The following is a 20,637-nucleotide window of genomic DNA, read 5'->3' as shown; positions in this document are numbered from 1 at the left end:
GACTGCCCAGCCATGACTCAGTTTGTCACTGAAAGTAGTCGGCCAGTACCTCCGCGGTGTGTCTGTCGCCCAAACACATCATCTTCAACACATCCTGCTGACGCTTTCCACTAGCTGATCGATAGGGGGACACCTTGTGTGCAACACTGGCAGCTGCGGATGGAGTGCTCTTGCGACTGCACTCTGTGGATGAGCTTTCGCTTCTGAGGAGGAGGAGGAGGGTCGAACGCCTACATCCGACTGTTTCCTATACCGTGGGCTAGGCAGCACTGTCCCACCACCGCTGTCCCCTGTGGACCCTGCATCCACCACATTAACCCAGTGCTCAGTGATGGACACGTAACGGCCCTAGCCATGCCTACTGGACCATGCATCAGTTGTGATGTTCACCTTTCCACTCACTGACAGCTTGAGTGCATGGACAATGCGGTCTTTCACATGGAGGTGGAGGGCTGGGATGGCTTTCCGAGAAAAGAAGTGGCGACTGGGTAGGTCATAGCATGGTACCGCGTAGGCCATGAGTTCGAGGAAAGCTGCACTTTCAACCAAGCGATAGGGCATCATCTCTAACGAGATTAGTTTGGCAATGTGGGCGTTCAAACCCAGTGTACCCGGATGAGAGGATGAGTACTTTCTTGTCCTACTCATAGTCTCTGGTAGGGTGAGCTGGGCTTGAGAGCTGCATATGGTGGAACTAGCGGTGGACATGGCGGACTGAGAGAACGTTGATGATGGTGATGGAGTTGGTGTTCTTTCTGATGGCCTAGATTCAGTCTTTCGTTGATATAACATTGTGATTCCCTGACTGCTTTGGCCTTGCGGCGACACCTCAACATTTGCTGCTGGTGGTGTGCTAACCGGTGGGCTTACAGTGGGGGAAAAAATGTAGCGTTCCTGACTACCTTCTTTGGGAGCAGTTGCACATGTGGTATTTGAGATTTGGTAGTCCGACCACGCTTGCAAGTGCATGGTGGTTAAATGTGTACGCATGCAACTGGTTTTCAAATTTCTCAGATTTTTCCCTCGGCTAAAGGTCTTTGCGCACTTCTTACAGATAACCTTTGCCTAATTATTAGGATTTTGTTCAAAACAGTGCCACACTGCACTCTTCCTACTATGGAAGACATTTTGAGGCCTTGCACGCTGTGCTATTTTGACCGTCTGACCAAGCTGTCCTGCAACTCTTTTGGTTTTTGCAACCCGTTTTTGGACTGCTCCAGGCCTGCCAGATAACAGCTGTTGCGATGTCGATGCCTGCTGCGGATGCTCCTCCTCTTCTGAGCTATTGGCAGCGGCACCCTCTTCCCCCAATGGATGCCAATCTGGGTCAACAACTGGGTCATCCATCACCTCCTCTTCAATGTCATGTGCACCTTCCTCTGTGTCACCATGTAAGGTGGTATAGTATGCGGGAAGGGGCACATGAGTTTCATCAGGGCCAGATTCTGGCTCAGTACACTGTGAGGACAATGTAGTGCTCTGAGTGAATATACCAGCAGATAAATCTAGCAGTGTCTGTGCATCAGCGCACTTCATGTCAGATTCATCTTGGCCTGGGTAATTCACGATTTAACTTGATAACCTAGGCATGGTATGTGAAAACAGCTCCATGGAGTAATCTGTAGTGTGGTCTGCCGCATCCTACAATTTTGGTTGTGGTGAAGGACACAAGGAAAGGTGTGGTTCATGACCATGAGCCTACAATGACAACTCAGTGCTTTTATTTTTTAAAACTTCAGAAGAGGAGGTGATAGAGCTGGAGGCTGAGTCTGCAATGTAAGCCAAAACTTGTTCCTGAAGATCTGGCTTTAAAAGCGGTTTACCTACTTCCCGAAAAGGGAGCCTTTGAGGCCTTGTGGAGCCAGACGATGACACCTCCTGTATTTGGTGCTATTTTGCTTTTCCCACTACCAGCAGATCCACCACCAACACCATCATTACCAGCTGGCAACCCCCTCCCACTTCCATGGACTCTTCCACCACACTTCCTCATTTTGGGTGAAAATGTACCCAAAATTCCAACAACTATATGGTACTGTAAAACAAGGTACAAGGTGTATATAGTAGTGGGGAGAATTGGAATCTCTCTTCAAACTTGAGGACACTGAAGGATTCTCCCAGGAACAGTGTATATTACACCGCAATGTAACAGGCTGACTTTGATGCTGTAAAAAATGTGTATAGAGGACTGGGGAGAATTTTAATAAATAAAATAAATAAATCTTTATTTTTATATAGCGCTAACATATTCCGCAGCGCTTTACAGTTTGCACACATCATCATCACTGTCCCCGATGGGGCTCACAATCTAAATTCCCTTTCAGTATGTCTTTGGAATGTGGGAGGAAACCGGAGTACCCGGAGGAAACCCACGCAAACACGGGGAGAACATACAAACTCCTTGTAGATGTTGTCCTTGGTGGGATTCAAACCCAGGACCCCAGCGCTGCAAGGCTGCAGCGCTAACCACTGAGCCACCGTGGCGCTTCTTGATACACACCTTGATACACACTTGATACACCGTGCCGCTTCTTACACACTTCTTGATACTGCAGTATTCTCTCAGGCCCAGTGTATGTTACACCTCAATGTAACAGGCTGATTTTGGATGGTGAAAAAAATGTCTATAGAGGACTGGGGAGAATTGGAATCTCTCTACAGACTTCAGGACACAGTTGTATTCTGTCAGACCCTGTGTATTTTACACCTCAAAGTAACAGGCTGATTTTGGATGGTGTAAAAAATGTGTATAGAGAACTGGGGAGAATTTGAATCTACTTACACACTTCTGGATACTGAAGGATTCTCTCAGGTCCTGTGTATGTTACACCTCTATTAAACAGGCTGATTTTGGATGGTGTAAAAAATGTGTACAGAGGACTGGGGAGATTTGGAATCTCTCTACAGACATGAGGACACTGTTGTATTCTCTCAGGCCCTGTGTATATTACACCACAATGTAACAGGCTGATTTTGGATGGTGTAAAAAATGTGTATAAAGTACTGGGGAGAATTGAAATGTCTCTACAGACTTGCGGACACTGAAGGATTCTCTCAGACCCAGTGTATATCACAAAGCAATGTAACAGGCTGATTTTGGATGCTGTAAAAAATGTGTATAGAGGACTGGGGAGAATTTGAATCTCCTTACACACTTCTGGATACTGAAGTATTCTCTCAGGCCCAGTGTATGTTACACCTCAATGTAACAGGCTGATTTTGGATGGTGTAAAAAATGTCTATAGAGGACTGGGGAGAAATGGAATCTCTCTACAGACTTCAGGACACAGTTGTATTCTGTCAGGCTCTGTGTATTTTACACCTCAAAGTAAGTAACAGGCTGATTCTGGATGGTGTAAAAAAAGGTGTATAGAGGACTGGGGAGAAATGGAATCTCTCTACAGACTTCAGGACACAGTTGTATTCTGTCAGACCCTGTGTATTTTACACCTCAAAGTAACAGGCTGATTTTGGATGGTGTAAAAAATGTGTATAGAGAACTGGGGAGAATTTGAATCTACTTACACACTTCTGGATACTGAAGGATTCTCTCAGGTCCTGTGTATGTTACACCTCTATTAAACAGGCTGATTTTGGATGCTGTAAAAAATGTGTACAGAGGACTGGGGAGAAATGGAATCTCTCTACAGACATCAGGACACAGTTGTATTCTGTCAGGCCCTGAGTATTTTACACCTCAAAGTAACAGGCTGATTCTGGATGGTGTAAAAAAGGTGTATAGAAGACTGGGGAGAAATGGAATCTCTCTACAGACTTCAGGACACAGTTGTATTGTGCCAGGCCCTGGGTATATTACACCTCAAATTAACAGGCTGATTCTGGATGGTGTAAAAAAGGTGTACAGAGGACTGGGGAGAAATGGAATCTCTCTACAGACTTCAGGACACAGTTGTATTCTGTCAGGCCCTGTGTATATTACACCTCAAAGTAAGTAACAGGCTGATTCTGGATGGTGTAAAAAAGGTGTATATAGGATTGGGGAGAAATGGAATCTCTCTACAGACTTCAGGACACAGTTGGATTCTGTCAGGCCCTGGGTATATTACACCTCAAATTAACAGGCTGATTCTGGATGGTGTAAAAGAGGTGTATAGAGGACTGGGGAAAAATGAAATCTCTCTACAGACTTCAGGACACAGTTGTATTCTGTCAGGCCCTGTGTATATTACACCTCAAAGTAACAGGCTGAATCTTGACGGTGTAAAAAAGGTGTGTAGAGGACTGGGGAGAAATTGAATCTCTCTACAGACTTCAGGACACAGTTGTAATCTGTCAGGCTCTGTGTATATTACACCTCAAAGTAACAGGCTGATTCTGGATGGTGTAAAAGGTGTATAGAGGACTGGGGAGAAATGGAATCTCTCTACAGACTTCAGGACACAGTTGGATTCTGTCAGGCCCTGGGTATATTACACCTCAAAATAACAGGCTGATTCTGGATGGTGTAAAAGGTGTATAGAGGACTGGGGAGAAATGGAATCTCTCTACAGACTTCAGGACACAGTTGGATTCTGTCAGGCCCTGGGTATATTACACCTCAAAGTAACAGGCTGATTCTGGATGGTGTAAAAAGGTGTATAGAGAACTGGGGAGAATTGGAATCTCTGTACAAACTTAAGGACACTGAAGGATTCTCTCAGGCCCAGTGTATATTACACCACAATGTAACAGGCTGATTTTGGATGCTGTAAAAAATGTGTCTAGAGGACTGGGGAGAATTTGAATCCTTACACACTTCTGGATACCGAAGTATTCTCTCAGGCCCAGTGTATGTTACACCTCAATGTAAAAGGCTGATTTTGGATGGTGAAAAAAATGTCTATAGAGGACTGGGGAGAATTGGAATCTCTCTACAGACTTCAGGACACAGTTGTATTCTGTCAGGCCCTGTGTATTTTACACCTCAAAGTAACAGGCTGATTCTGGATGGTGTAAAAAAGGTGTATAGAGGACTGGGGAGAAATGGAATCTCTCTACAGACTTCAGGACACAGTTGGATTCTGTCAGGCCCTGGGTATATTACACCTAAAATTAACAGGCTGATTCTGGATGGTGTAAAAGTGGTGTTTAGAGGACCAGGGAGAAATGGAATCTCTCTACAGACTTCAGGACACAGTTGTATTCTGTCAGGCCCTGTGTATTTTACACCTCAAAGTAACAGGCTGATTCTGGATGGTGTAAAAAGGTGTATAGAGGACTGGGGAGAAATGGAATCTCTCTACAGACTTCAGGACACAGTTGTATTCTGCCAGGCCCTGGGTATATTACACCTCAAATTAACAGGCTGATTCTGGATGGTGTAAAAGAGGTGTATATAGGACTGGGGAGAAATGTAATCTCTCTACAGACTTCAGGACACAGTTGTATTCTGTCAGGCCCTGTGTATATTACTCCTCAAAGTAACAGGCTGATTCTGTATGGTGTAAAAGAGGAATATAGAGGACTGGGGAGAAATGAAATCTCTCTACAGACTTCAGGACACAGTTGGATTCTGTCAGGCCCTGTGTATATTACACCGCAATGTAACAGGCAGAAATTACCTAGTGTATGACAAACTACAAGGTGTATATAGAATTGGGCAGAATTGGCATCTCCCTAGAGTGTAGGTCTGTAAGAATGGACAAACTCCTCAGCTTTTTCTTACAGAGTCACACCCAGATAACTTCAATTTGGCCGTGATTCCAGCCGGTACACGGTACTGTGTGAGGAGCGTACACTAGAGATGTGCGACTTTGCCTTTTTTCGCAAAAGTCGGGTCGAACGAAATTGGCCGATTATCGTGAAAAGTCAAAGGCCGACTGAAACACGAAACCCAATGCAAGTCAATGGGGAAGCAAAGTCGGCAGGGAGTGGAGGACAGGAAACACACCTACAGTTCCCTTTTGAATGCTAAAAAACATCAATTCTGATTACTGAAGTTTTTCAACCTTAATTTACTTCATAATACTAGTTACGCACTGAAAAATGGGGGTTATTTGGCTAAATTTGTGGGGGGCGTAGGGCTGGCTCCAGATTTTCATGTGCTCTGGGCCAAAGAGCGCCCCTTTAACACATACCACAACTCATTATGCTCCGATACCGCAGAGAAATAGCGGCATAGTACAATGAAAAATATTTCACTTTTTACATCTCATGACTGAAATCCATTTTAAGTTCTCCAATAGCTCCAAAAACGGACAGTATATTACTCCATACAGTATTATGGCCACCACATAGTGCGCTATACAGAGTAATGAGGCTCATATATTTCTCCATACAGAATCATTGGTCCCGTATAATGTTTGAAACAGTATATGATGAGCTCCACATAATGCTACAGTATATGTTGGTCCCCATGGATGAAGCTGCACTATCTTATGGGCCCAAATAATGCTCCATATATAATGGACCCCATTTCTAATGCTCTAGTGTATAATGGGCCCTGTAAATGCTGCTCCAATGTCTGATGTCCACCTTTGGAATGCTCCAGTGTATGGTGGGCCCCATATATCATTCTCCAGTGTATAGTGCTTCCCAAAAATTGCTGTCCCAACATTGAAAACAATTAAATAAGTCTCCTCAAATAAGTCTCCTCGCTAGGGAATCCCTGTACTAGTCTGGGCATACAGACGTGATGTCATTGCTCTCTCAGATCAGAATATCACTGTCAGGAAACGCGGGAGACGTCATGGCAGTGGAGCAGGGAGAGGCAAGTATTTCAACTTTGCAAGTGCTGTGATCCTGAGCAAGCGGGGGGGCCCACTCATTGGCGACGGCACTGGCACAGGGCCCCTCATAGTACGGCGGTTTGTCTGACGGCGGGTGTGCACCCCCACCATCAGAGACACTTGATTGCACTATGAGGGACCCTGTGCCAGTGCCCGCGCCCAAGAGTGGGCCCACCGACCTGTCCAGGGCAATGGCACTCGCATGGTTGCGTGCGCTAGGTGGTGACCCTGGCCATGGGGGAAGGAAGCAGCCCAGTTTGGGAGGCTTACAAAATGGCATATGTTGATGTGGGACATTCACCTGCTGTTAAAGGCGAAATTGGTCAAGTCCCAGGAAGAGGAGGACCAAAGAAAGCCATTTTTCTGGCAACCTATGTGTCATCAGGGTAAGGTGTGACAAAATCCTTGGAAACCCATGCATGGTTCATTTTAATAAAGGTTAGATCATCCACATTTTGGGTCGAGAGACGGGTCCTTTTTTCTGTCAGGATTGATCCAGCAGCACTGAAGACTGTTTCCGATAGCACACTTGCAGCTGGGCAAGCGAGCTCCTGTAAGGCATATTGTGCCAATTCAGGCCCGGCCCCTACGGCTTGTGTGAGAACCATCACTGCTGCTGTGTGCTGGGAATGCCTCAACCAACCGGTTTACCAGAGTTGCTTGTTTGTTAGCCAATATTAGGTCAAGGTTCTCCTGTGGCATGATGTTTTGGAATTTGCCTTTATAGCGTGGATCCAGGATGCTGGCCAACCAGTAGTCATCATCGTTCATCATTTTGGCAATGCGGGGGTCCCTTTTTAGGATCTGCAAGGCATAATCTGACATGTGGGCCAATGTTCCCGGTGTTAATGATGCACTGCGAGTGCTGGGTGGAGGAGCACTTTCTGGCAAATCCACATCCCTCCAGTCACGCACAAAACCTGTACCAGACCTTGGCACACAAACATTTTCTCTTGCCCCAAGAGAAGCATCCTCCTCCCCTAAATAATCATCCCCATCATCATCCTCCTCCTTCTCCTCTTCTTCCTCCACCTTGTCCAGGAGAGTTCCCGGAGCAGACAATGGCTGACTGTCATCAAGGCTTCCCTCCTCCTCTTCCTCATCATCCTCGGCTGCAGACGCCTGCTCCTTAATGTGCGTCAAAGTTTGCATGAGCAGACGCATAAGTGGGATGCTCATGCTTATGATGGCGTCGCCTGCGCTTACCAGCCGTGTGCATTCCTCAAAACACTGAAGGACTTTACAGAGGTCTTTCAGCTTCGACCACTGCACACCTGTCAACTCCATGTCTGCCCTCAAAGTTCCTGCCCGTGTATCCTCCCACAAATGCATTACGGCCTGCCTCTGTTAGCACAGCCGCTCAACCATGTGCAGGGTGGACTTCCACCTTGTTGCTACGTCGATAATTAGGCGGTTCTTGGGAAGGTGGAGCAATCGCTGCAGCTTCTGCATACGACTGGAGTGTACCGGCGACCGGCGGATGTGTGAGCACAGTCTTTGGACCTTCTGGAGAAGGCCTGTTAACTCCAGATAATTATTGAGGAAGCACTGCACCACCAGGTTCAAGGTGTGAGCCCAGCAAGGTATGTGTCTGAGTTTTGAAAGGGCTATGGCTGCCACAAAATTCCTGCCATTATCACTAACTACCTTGCCTGCCTCAAGATGTAGACTGCCCAGCAATGACTCAGTTTGGCGCTGAACGTAGTCAGCCAGTACCTCCGCGGTGTGTCTGTCGCCCAAACACATCTTCAACACAGCCTGCTGACGCTTTCCACTAGCTGATTGATAGGGGGACACATTGTGTGCAACACTGGCAGCTGCGGATGTAGTGCTCGTGCGACTGTGTTCTGTGGACGAGCTTTTGCATCTGGAGGAGTAGGAGGAGGAGGAGGAGGGTCGAACGCCTACAGCCAACTGTTTCCTATACCGTGGGCTAGGCAGCACTGTCCCAACACCGCTGTCCCCTGTGGACCCTGCATCCACCACATTAACCCAGTGCGCAGTGATGGACACGTATTGGCCCTGGCCATGCCTACAGGACCATGCATCAGATGTGAGGTGCACCTTTCCAGTCACTGATTGCTTGAGTGCATGTACAATGCGGTCTTTCACATGAAGGTGGAGGGCTGGGATGGCTTTTTGAGAAAAGAAGTGGTGACTGGGTAGGTCATAGCGCGGTACTGCGTAGGCCATGAGTTCACGGAAAGCTTCGCTTTCAACCAACCGGTAGGGCATCATCTCTAACGAGATTAGTTTGGCAATGTGGGCGTTCAAACCCAGTGTACGCGGATGAGAGGATGAGTACTTTTTTGTCCTACTCATAGTCTCTGGTAGGGTGAGCTGGACTTGAGAGCTGCATATGGTCGAACTAGCGTTGGACATGGCGGACTGAGAGAGGGTTGATGATGGTGATGTGGAGTTGGTGCTCTTTCTGATGGCCTAGATTCAATCTTTCATTGCAATAACAGTGTGATTCCCTGACTGATTTGGCCTTGCGATGACAACTCAACATTTGCTGCTGGTCGTGTGCTAACCGGTGGGCTTACAGTGGGGGAAACAATGTAGTGTTGCTGACTACCTTCTTTGGGAGCAGTTTCACATGTGGTACGTGAGTTTTGGTAGTCCATCCACGCTTGCATGTGCATGGTGGTTAAATGTCTTAGCATGCAACTGGTATTCAAATTTCTCAGATTTTTCCCTCGGCTAAAGGTCTTTGCGCAATTCTTACATATAACCTTGGCCTGATCATTAGGATTTTGTTCAAAAAAGTGCCACACTGCACTCTTCCTACTATGGAATACATTTTGAGGCCTTGCACGCTGTGCTATTTTGACCGTCTTGCCAAGCTGTCCTGCAACTCTTTTGGTTTTTGTAACCCGTTTTTGGACTGCTCCAGGCCTGCCAGATAGCAGCTATTGTGATGTCGATGCCCGCTACGGATGCTCCTCCTCCTCTTCTGAGCTATTGGCAGCAGCACCCTCTTCCCCCAATGGATGCCAATCTGGGTCAACAACTGGGTCATCCATCACCTCCTCTTCAATGTCATGTGCACCTTCCTCTGTGTCACCGTGTATGGTGGTATAGAAAGCGGAAAGGGGCACCTGAGTTTCATCAGGGTCAGATTCTGCCTCAGTACACTGCGAGGACAATGTAGTGCTCTGAGTGAATGTACCAGCAGAATCATCTATCAGTGGCTGTGCATCAGTTCACTCCATGTCAGATTCATCTTGGCCTGGGTAATTCACGATTTGACTTCATAACCCAGGCATGGTATGTGAAAAGAGCTCCATGGAGTAATCTGTAGTGTGGCCTGCCGCATCCTTCAATTTTGGTTGGGGTGAAGGACACAAGAAAAGGTGTGGTTCATGACCATGAGCCTCCAATGATGACTCAGTGCTTTTATTTTTTAAAACTTCAGAAGAGGAGGCGATAGAGCTGGAGGTTGAGTCAGCAATATAAGCCAAAACTTGCTATTGAAGCTCCGGCTTTAAAAGCGGTTTACCTACTCCCAGAAAAGGGAGCCTTCGAAGCCTTGTGGAGCCAGACGATGATGCAGGCTCAACACCTCCTGCATTAGGTACTATTTTGCTTTTGCAACTACCAGCAGATCCACCACCAACACCATCATTACCAGCTGCCAACCCCCGCCCACTTCCACGGACTCTTCCACCACACTTCCTCATTTTTGGGGAAAATGTACCCAAAAAACCACCAACTATATGGTACTGTAAAACAAGGTAGAAGGTGTATATAGGAGTTTGGAGAAGTTGAATCTCTCTAGACTTCAGGACACAGTTGGATTCTGTCAGGCCCTGTTTATATTACACCGCAATGTGACAGGCAGATTCTGGATGGTGTAAGAAAGGTGTATAGAGGACTGTGGAGAATTTGAATCTCTCTAGACTTCAGGACACAGTTGGATTCTGTCAGGCCCTGTTTATATTACACCGCAATGTGACAGGCAGATTCTGGATGGTGTAGGAAAGGTGTATAGAGGACTGTGGAGAATTTGAATCTCTCTAGACTTCAGGACACAGTTGGATTCTGTCAGGCCCTGTTTATATTACACCGCAATGTGACAGGCAGATTCTGGATGGTGTGAGAAAGGTGTATAGAGGACTGTGGAGAATTGGAATCTCTTTAGACTTCAGGACACAGTTGGATTCTGTCAGGCCCTGTTTATATTACACCGCAATGTGACAGGCAGATTCTGGATGGTGTAAGAAAGGTGTATAGAGGACTGGGGAGAAATGGAATCTCTCTAGACTTCAGGACACAGTTTAATTCTGTCAGGCCCTGTTTATATTACACCGCAATGTAACAGGCAGATTCTGTATGGTGTAAAAAAGGTGTATAGAGGACTGTGGAGAATTAGAATCTCTCTAGACTTCAGGACACAGTTGGATTCTGTCAGGCCCTGTTTATATTACACCGCAATGTGACAGGCAGAAATTACCTAGTGTATGACAAACTACAAGGTGTATATAGAATTGGGCAGAATTGGAATCTCCCTAGAGTGTAGGTCTGTAAGAACAGACAAACTCCTCGGCTTTTCCTTACAGAGTCACACACTTAGAGAGCTTCAATTTGGCCGTGATAACAGCTGTTACACGGTACTGAGAGAGGAGCTTGCATGCACTCCGCTGTACGGTGTATGTAAAATTGTCAAGCTCCGTGTTTTTGTATACTGACTGACACACGCTGTCTCTCTCTAGTTTTGAATGTAATCAAACAGCAAATATACTAAACTGTTTGAAAAACGGACAAAACTATAAGGTGTAGGTCTGTAAGAACGGACAAACTCCTCGACTTTTCCTTACAGAGTCACACATGTAGATAGCTTCAATTTGGCCGTGATAACAGCCGTTACACGGTACTGAGAGAGGAGCGTGCGTGTACACCGCTGTACGGTGAATGTAAAATTGTCAAGCTCCGTGTTTTTGTATATGGACTGACACACGCTGCCTCTCTCTAGTTTTGAATGTAATCAAACAGCAAATATACTAAACTGTTTGAAAAACGGACAAAACTATAAGGTGTAGGTCTGTAAGAATGGACAAACTCCTCGACTTTTCCTTACAGAGTCACACACGTAGATAGCTTCAATTTGGCCGTGATAACAGCCGTTACACGGTACTGAGAGAGGAGCGTGCATGTACACCGCTGTACGGTAAATGTAAAATTGTCAAGCTCCGTGTTTTTGTATATGGACTGAGACACGCTGTCTCTCTCTAGTTTTGAATGTAATCAAACAGCAAATATACTTAACTGTTTGAAAAACGGACAAAACTATAAGGTGTAAGTCTGTAAGAACGGACAAACTCCTCGACTTTTCCTTACAGAGTCACACACGTAGATAGCTTCAATTTGGCCGTGATAACAGCCGTTACACGGTACTGTGTGAGGAGCGTACACCGCTGTGCGGTGTGTGAAAAAATGAACGCTCACTACCTCACCAGGACAAAACAATACAATTTGGATTGCTTTTAAAAAGCAGTTTGAACACCAGTGTGCACACAGCAATGCAGCTAGCCTTAAAAGGCAGGCTAATCACTACCAGCGCTGCTGCACAAAAGCAAAAATCTTCACCTTTCACTGCACACTAACTACAGTGAAAAGTGCTAGCAGCAGAAGCAGTTTTTTTTCTTTTTGCCTTCCTAACGCTCTCTCTACAGAATCAGCAGCTGCAGCAGGTCTTCCTATTCTGAGATCAGCATGAGTAACATTGCGGTCGGCGTCCCCGCCCTTTTATACCCCTGTGACGCCACACAAAGCAAGCCAATCACTTGCATGCCCTTCTCCAAGATGGTGGTGATGGCTGCCTATGTCATCACGTTGCCCACAGTGTCTGTTCTTCCTGATTGGCTGAAAAAGGGTGCTAAAGCATCTTTTGAAACGCGACTTTGGCGCTAAAGTCGCCGACCTCGTGGCCGACCTCAAACTAAGGTCGGGTTTCATTTCATGAAACCCGACTTTGGCAAAAGTCGGCAACTTTTGAATTTTTTCGACCCGTTTCGCTCAACTCTAGCGTACACGTACACCGCTGTACGGTGTGTGTATGTAAAATTCTCAAGCTCCGTGTTTTTGTATACGGACTGACACACACTGTCTCTCTCTAGTTTTGAATGTAATCAAACAGCAGATATACAAAACTGTTTGAAAAACAGACAAAACTCTAAGGTGTAGGTCTGTAAGAACGGACAAACTCCTCGGCTTTTCCTTACAGAGTTACACACAGATTGTCAAGCACCGTGTTTTTGTATACGGACAGACACACACTGTCTCTCTCTAGTTTTAAATGTAATCAAACAGCTGATATATGAAACTGTTTGAAAAACGGACAAAACTCTATGGTGTAGGTCTGTAAGAACGGACAAACTCCTCGGCTTTTCCTTACAGAGTTACACACAGATTGTCAAGCTCCGTGTTTTTGTATATGGACTGACACACGCTGTCTCTCTCTAGTTTTGAATGTAATCAAACAGCAGATATACGAAACAGTTTGAAAAACGGACAAAACTCTAAGGTGTAGGTCTGTAAGAACGGACAAACTCCTCGGCTTTTCCTTACAGAGTCACACACAGATAGCTTCAATTTGGCCATGATAACAGCCAGTACACGGTACTGTGTGAGGAGCGCACACCGCTGTACGGTGTGTGAAAAAATGAACGCTCAGTACCTCACCAGGACAAAACAATAAAATTTGGATTGCTTTTAAAAAAGCAGTTTGCGTACCAGTGTGCACACAGCAATGCAGGTAGCCTTAAAAGGCAGCCAAATCACCACCAGCGCTGCTGCACAAAAGCAAAAATCTTCACCTTTCACTGCACACTAACTACAGTGAAAAGCGCTATCAGCAGAAGCATTTTTTTTTCTTTTGGCTTTCCTAACGCTCTCCCTACAGAATCATCATCATCAGCAGCTCTCCCTATTGTGAGATCAGCATAAGTAACATGGCGGTCGGCGTGCATGCCCTTTTATAGCCCCTGTGATGCACACAAAGCAAGCCAATCACTTGCATGCCCTTCTCAAAGATGGTGGTGACTGCTGCCTATGTCATCACGCTGCCCACAGTGCCCGTTCTTCCTGATTGGCTGAAAAAGGGCGCTAAAGGATCTTTTGAAAAGCGATTTTGGCATGATGGTCGCCGACCTCGTGGCCGACCTCAAGCTAAGGTCGGGTTTCGTTTCATGAAACCTGACTTTGGCGAAAGTCGGAGACTTTTGAATTTTTTCGACCCGTTTCGCTCAACTCTACTAATCACGTTTGACCGCAAGTATGCAAAATCGCAAACGTGCAGTCTTGTTCATGAGACTGCACAATTCATCCTGTTCAGTTCATCCTGTTCATGAGACTGCACAATTTTATCCCAAGCTTGCACAACCCCTTTAACCACTTGCCTCATTTTTCCAGTTTCATTTTTCACTTACCATCTTTCCTCCTTTTATTTTATGTTGACAAAGCCACATGCATGATTTTTTATTACGGAGCAAGTTGCAGTTTTCAACAATATCATTTAATTTTTTGTAAAATGTACAATAAAAAAATGAAAGAAAAGTGGTATGAAATAGTGAAGAAACTGCAAACCCGCTATATGGTTTTTTTGGTGGGGTTACTTTTACAACATTCAGGTATTGCTGTCTAATGTTTTTTTGTGGCCATGGAAGAGTGCAATGGTAAATAGGTGTGGCTAGGTGGTTAAGGGTGTGGCCCATAATTCTGCGTCAGATAGTCTGTCTTTTTTTTTCCCTGAATGTTTGGAAGTATGTCTTAGTAAGATGCTATACACATGGTTACATGTTCATGTTTCGTCAATCAAGATTCTTTACAAGGAGTGGGATATGTATATGTATTTAATCAGTTGCAACCTAAGAAAACTATGACAAGATCAATATTTAGCCAATACTTGCAAGAACTTGTACTTATTTCTTTAATATATTTCCAGCACAGAATGGCAGAACTGTTGGGTATACAGCTGTTTGTTAACCCGGGGGCAGTTAGGTGATTTAGTTTGGTGTTCAGACAGATTTCATTTGCTGAGGCTTAAAAACTGCTCAGATTGCCTATTGTTTGACGAGCCAAACAGCAAGCAAAAAAAAAAAAGATTCTTTTGTTACCAACTTCCTTTCTGCTGGTTCTCTGTTCCTGCTCTTTGCCAGCTGCTTTGTCTGCATTTTCTAGTGTAGCTGACACAGGGGATTTACCCAAGTCTTATCATCTCTTTGCCGCCATAGCTTCCTCCTGTCACCACCACACCTTGCTTTTTATAAGAAAAAAAATATTTTCTCAGCAATCTGTAGGGAACGGACTTTATTTCACTCAAATTACAAAAGCACTTACTGTTTTGTGGCAGATAATATTGTTTTCAATATTGTTTTCACGTTATGTTATTCTTAAACACATACATCTATCCCAAGTTTGCTTACAGGAGCAAGAAGTAAAGTGTCTTTTTATGCTTTTTACCATTTGCTTTTGTAATGATAAGGCTTAAAGAAACCTGCTACACCATTGTACCATGTGCAGTTAAGAGAGGTGTACTGTCCTTGACTTCTTCTGTTCAATGTGCATGTACCTGATGCTACTGAAAGTCCTGGACAGATTTTTATTATATTTTAAGGTAACCGTAACCCCTTCACCCCCAAGGTGGTTTGCACGTTCACGACGGGCCAATTTTTACAATTCTGACCACTGTCACTTTATGAGGTAATAACTCTGGAACGCTTCCAAGGATCCTGGTGATTCTGACATTGTTTTTCTGGTAACATATTGTACTTCATGTTAGTGGTAAAATTTAATTCATATAACTTGCGTTTATTTGTGAAAAAAATGGAAATTTGACGAAAATTTTGAAAATTTTGCAATTTTCCAACTCTGAATTTTTTTTACCCTTAAATCACAGAGACATGGTACACAAAAAACTTAATAAGTAACTTTTCCCACATGTCTACTTTACACCAGCACAATTTTGGAACCAAAATTTTTTTTGTTAGGAAGTTACAACGGTTAAAAGTTGACCAGCGATTTCTCACTTTTACAACACCATTTTTTTTAGGGACCATATCACATTTGAAGTCACTTTGTGGGTTCTATATGATAGAAAATAACCCTAGCCCTAGCCCTAACCCTAGCCCTAACCCTAACCCTAATGGGAAAATGGAAATAAGTACATTTTTTTTAATTTTATTATTTTTCCCTAACTAAGGGCAATACTAAATATGTGTATTTTTATTGCTTTTTTATTTACAAAAAAAAAGAATTTATTAAGGATTTTTTTTTTATTTATTTTTGGATTTTTTATTAATTATTTTTACACTTGTTTTTTTTTCCCTTTATTATATTGTCCCAATGTGAGACATTACAATAAAGTGTCAGATTGCTGATCTGACAGTTTGTACAGCACTCTGTCAGATCAGCGATCTGACAGGCGCTGTACAGGCTTTCTCAGTGCCTGCTCTCAGCAGGCACTGAAGAAGCTGCCTCCCTGCAGGCCCCCGCAGCCATATTGGATCCAGGGGCATGCAGGGAGGAGACCCTTGGAGCAGTACAGCACATCGTGTTGCTCTGAGAATCTCAGGGATTCTTCCCTAATCCCCCGGTACACTGCGATCATGTTTGATCGCAGTGTGCCAGGGGTTAATGTGCCGGGGCAGTCCGTGACCACCCCTGACACATAGTGCCGGGTGTCAGCTGTGATAATCAGCTGACAGCCAGTCGCGATCAGCGGCGCTCCCCTGGGGGCACAGCTGATCGCTGTTACGTACTATCCAGTCCCCGGTCATATGGGCCCAGGTACCGTGGATGGGATAGTACGTCAGATGGCAGAAAGGAGTTAAAGGGGTACTTAAAAATAAAGTATTCACACTGATATAACTTCAAAATCTATAAAGATTCAAAAACATAGTAGTTTTACACAGTATGTACTATTAATAATAATAAATAATAATCTTTATTTTTATATAGCGCTAACAAATTCCGCAGCGTTTTACAGTTTTCACACATTACCATCACTGTCCCCAATGGGGCTCACAATCTAAATTCCCCATCAGTATGTCTTTGGAATGTGGGAGGAAACCGGAGTACCCGGAGGAAACCCACGCAAACACGGGGAGAACATACAAACTCCTTGCAGATGTTGTCCTTGGTGGGATTTGAACCCAGGACCCCTGAGCCACCGTGTATTAAGAACTAGAGTTGAGCAAAAATGTTCAGAATCGGTCACCGAATCTGAATTTGCCATATTTGTGCCATATTGGTACCCTATTCATGCCAAATTTTTGTTTGACGATCAATTCCAAACATATTTGATCATTTCTACTCCCATTGACACCAAATATCTTCGGCTGTGTTCGGTGAATATTGCAAATACAATATTCGCCGCCGATCATAATCGGGACCGAATTTTGAAAAATTCGCTCAACTCTATTCAGAACTACTTACTGACTAGAGTGCTCCCCCTCCCTTCTGGGACACTACAGCAAAGATCAAGGGGCATGGTTATCCACTGGCTTCTGATGCAAACCAAATCCTCATAATGCCTTATGACATGAAATCGCAGATCACAGGGCATAGATTGTTCTCTGCTTGCTGTACAAGTAAGCACTCTGACTAAGCATGTTGTCCTGCTTACCTGTTTGCAATGTCATTCCATCTCTTATGATCATTCTCCTTGCCACCCCTTTGATCTATGCTTACTGAGTAGTGTTGAGTAGTGTTGAGCGATACCACCCGATATTGAAAAATATCAGATCGGATTGGATCGGCCAATATCAAAAAAGTATCGGGTATCGCCGATTCCGGTCCCGGAAGTCCCATTCAAGTAAATGGAACAGAAATATCGGAATTAAAAAAAACCCTTTCTTTCCTTGTAGATTAATTTAACATGAAGAAAAACAACTAAGAATAATCTAGAATGTATTGGGGGAGGTGGAGGAGACATTAAAGGCATAGAGGTTTAGCCCAATCAAATGGAAAAGCAGGAATACATTTTGTTTTTAAAGATGTTCAGAGTTACAAAGATATTGACTATGTTAACCTTTTGTATATTTTGTTAGATATGTATGTTTCACTACTTCCATGCTCTTCACCTTCTTTTTTACTTCTCCAACACTTTCTCCTTCATCATCCTCAGCAGCAGCATCTTTTTCATCAACTTCTTTTTCACCTTATTCATCTTCTTCTTCTTCACCTTCTTCCTATTATTCTTTTTTTTTACATTCTTCATCTTCTTCCTATTATTCTTTTTTTGTACATTCTTCATATTCTTCTTATTCATCTTCTTCCTATTCTTCTTCTTCATCATATTCTTATTTGTGGCAGGCATTCCTGCAGTTGTTATCTATAAAAGTTTGAAGATTACACCTTCCGTTCTGCCTGTCACAAAAGATTTACAACAGGATTTGTCCGCGTTCAGTTTGGCCTGCAGCAGCAGGCATTTTCCAGGGGCACCACGAGGAGGAATGGACTCACCCCCATACACTGCTTAGTCTTCTTCTGCTTATAATTTAGATGATATCTTTTGCTCTGATTTTTAGTCTTATGCTTAATGTTCTTCTGCTTTTGGTCCTTCTGCTTTTTGTTCTTCTGCTTCTTGGTCTTCTGTCTCTTGTTGTTCTGCATCTTGGTGGTTGTCTTCATGTTCTTTGTCCTCTTTGTCATCTTCTTCAGGTTCATGTTTTTGGTCTTCTTCGGTGTGGTCTTCAGGGTCGTCGTCTTCAGGGTCGTCATCAGGGAGATCCAGAGTGAGAACCAAAAACCATTTCCAAAAGCGTGAACTTTGAAAAGTAGCAGAAGGTACAAGAAGGCTGAAGAACTGCCGAGAACCAGCTGATGGTACTGGAACCCGGATGGGCAGCAGAAGGAACAAGAGCCAATGGCACAACCATGGACCAGCTGACGGTGCTGGAACACGGTTGCTAAGCAAGAGGTACCTGTGCTATAAAGCACTACCAAGGACCAGCAGACAATGCTGGAACTCAGATACTGAGAAGGAGGCACCTAGGCCAAAGGCACTGCCGAGAACCAGCTGACGGTACTGGAATCCTGATGGGTAGCAGAAGGAACAAGAGCAAATGGAACTAGCGAGGACCAGCTGACGGTGCTGGAACGCGGAGGGGCAGCAGAAGGAACAAGAGCCAATGGCACAACCGTGGACCAGCTGACAGTGCTGGATCACGGTTACTAAGGAGGAGGTACGTGTGCTATAAAGCACTACCAAGGACCAGCAGACGTTTCTGGAACTCGGATACCGAGAAGGAGGCACCTAGCCCAAAGGCACTGCCGAGAATAAGCTGACGGTACTGGAACCCGGATGGCTTTCAGAAGCTACCCCTGAAAAACAACGTTGCTAGGCCGCGAGCTGGCCGCAGTTACCGAAACCCACAGTCCTACAGGGGGTGATTGACCTATTGGCACTACGGAACCAGCCTTTATTACCAGAACCCGCAGCCCACATAGAAAGCACCTAAACTGCAGGCACCATAGAGTCGGCTAACCCGACCGCAACACGACTGGACAACGTTTTGGTGGCAAAATGACGTTGACACTACCCGGAAAGAGCAGGTGTGCTGGAACCAGGTTGGGCAGGAGGGAGTACCCATGCCAAAGTCACTGCCGAGGACCAGCTGATGGTGCTGGAACCCGGATGGGTAGCAGAAACTACAAGAGACAATGGAACTACCGAGAACCAGCTGACGGTGCTGGTACCCAGAGTGGCAGCAGAAGGAACAAGAGCCAATGGCACAACCGTGGACCAGCTGACGGTGCTGGAACCCGGTTCCTAAGCAGGAGGTACCTGTGCTACACAGCACTAAAAAAGGACCAGCAGACGTTGCTGGAACTCGGATACCGAGAAGGAGGCACCTAGGCCAAAGGCACTGCCGAGAACCATCTGACGGTACTGGAACCTGGATGGCTAGCAGAAGCTACCCCTGAAACACAAAGTTGCAAGGACGCAAGCCGGCCGCAGTTACCGAAACCTACAGTCCTACAGGGGGTGCTTGTCCTATTGGCACTACGGAACCAGTCTTTATTACCAGAACTCGCAGCCCGCATAGGAAGCACCTAAACTGCAGGCACCATAGAGTTGGCTAACCCGACCGCAACACGACTGGACAAGGTTTTGTTGGCAAAATGACGTTGACACTACCCGGAAAGAGCAGGCGTGTTGGAAACAGGTTGGGCAGGAGGGAGTACCAGTGCCAAAGACACTGCCGAGAACCAGCTGACGGTGCTGGAACCCGGATGGCTATCAGAAACTACAAGAGACAATGGAACTACCGAGAACCAGCTGACGGTGCTGGTACCCAGAGTCGCAGCAGAAGGAACAAGAGCCAATGGCACAACCGTGGACCAGCTGACGGTGCTGGAACCCGGTAGCTAAGCAGGAGGTACCTGTGCTACAAAGCACTACTAAGGACCAGCAGACGTTGCTGGAACTCAGGTACCGAGAAGGAGGCACCTAGGCCAAAGGCACTGCCAAGAACCAGTTGACGGTGCTGGAACCTGGATGGGTAGCAGGAGCTACAAGAGTCAATGGAACTACCGAGAACCAGCTGATGGTGCTGGTACCCAGAGTGGCAGCAGAAGGAACAAGAGCCAATGGCACAACCGTCGACCAGCTGACGGTGCTGGAACACGGTTACTAAGCAGGAGGTACCTGTGCTACAAAGCACTACCAAGGACCAGCAGACATTGCTGGAACTCGGACACCGAGAAGGAGGCACCTAGGCCAAAGGCACTGGCGAGAACCAGCTGACGGTACTGGAACCCGGATGGGTAGCAGAAGGAACAAGAGCAAATGGAACTAGCGAGGACCAGCTGACGGTGCTGGAACCTGGAGGGGCAGCAGAAGGAACAAGAGCCAATGGCACAACCATGGACCAGATGACGCTGCTGGAACACGGTTACTAAG

This window comes from Dendrobates tinctorius, unplaced genomic scaffold (assembly GCF_039654945.1).
Source record: "Dendrobates tinctorius isolate UK_male_01 unplaced genomic scaffold, ASM3965494v1 ptg000001l, whole genome shotgun sequence".
Classification (NCBI taxonomy): Eukaryota; Metazoa; Chordata; class Amphibia; order Anura; family Dendrobatidae; genus Dendrobates; species Dendrobates tinctorius.
This window is presented reverse-complemented; position numbering follows the sequence as displayed.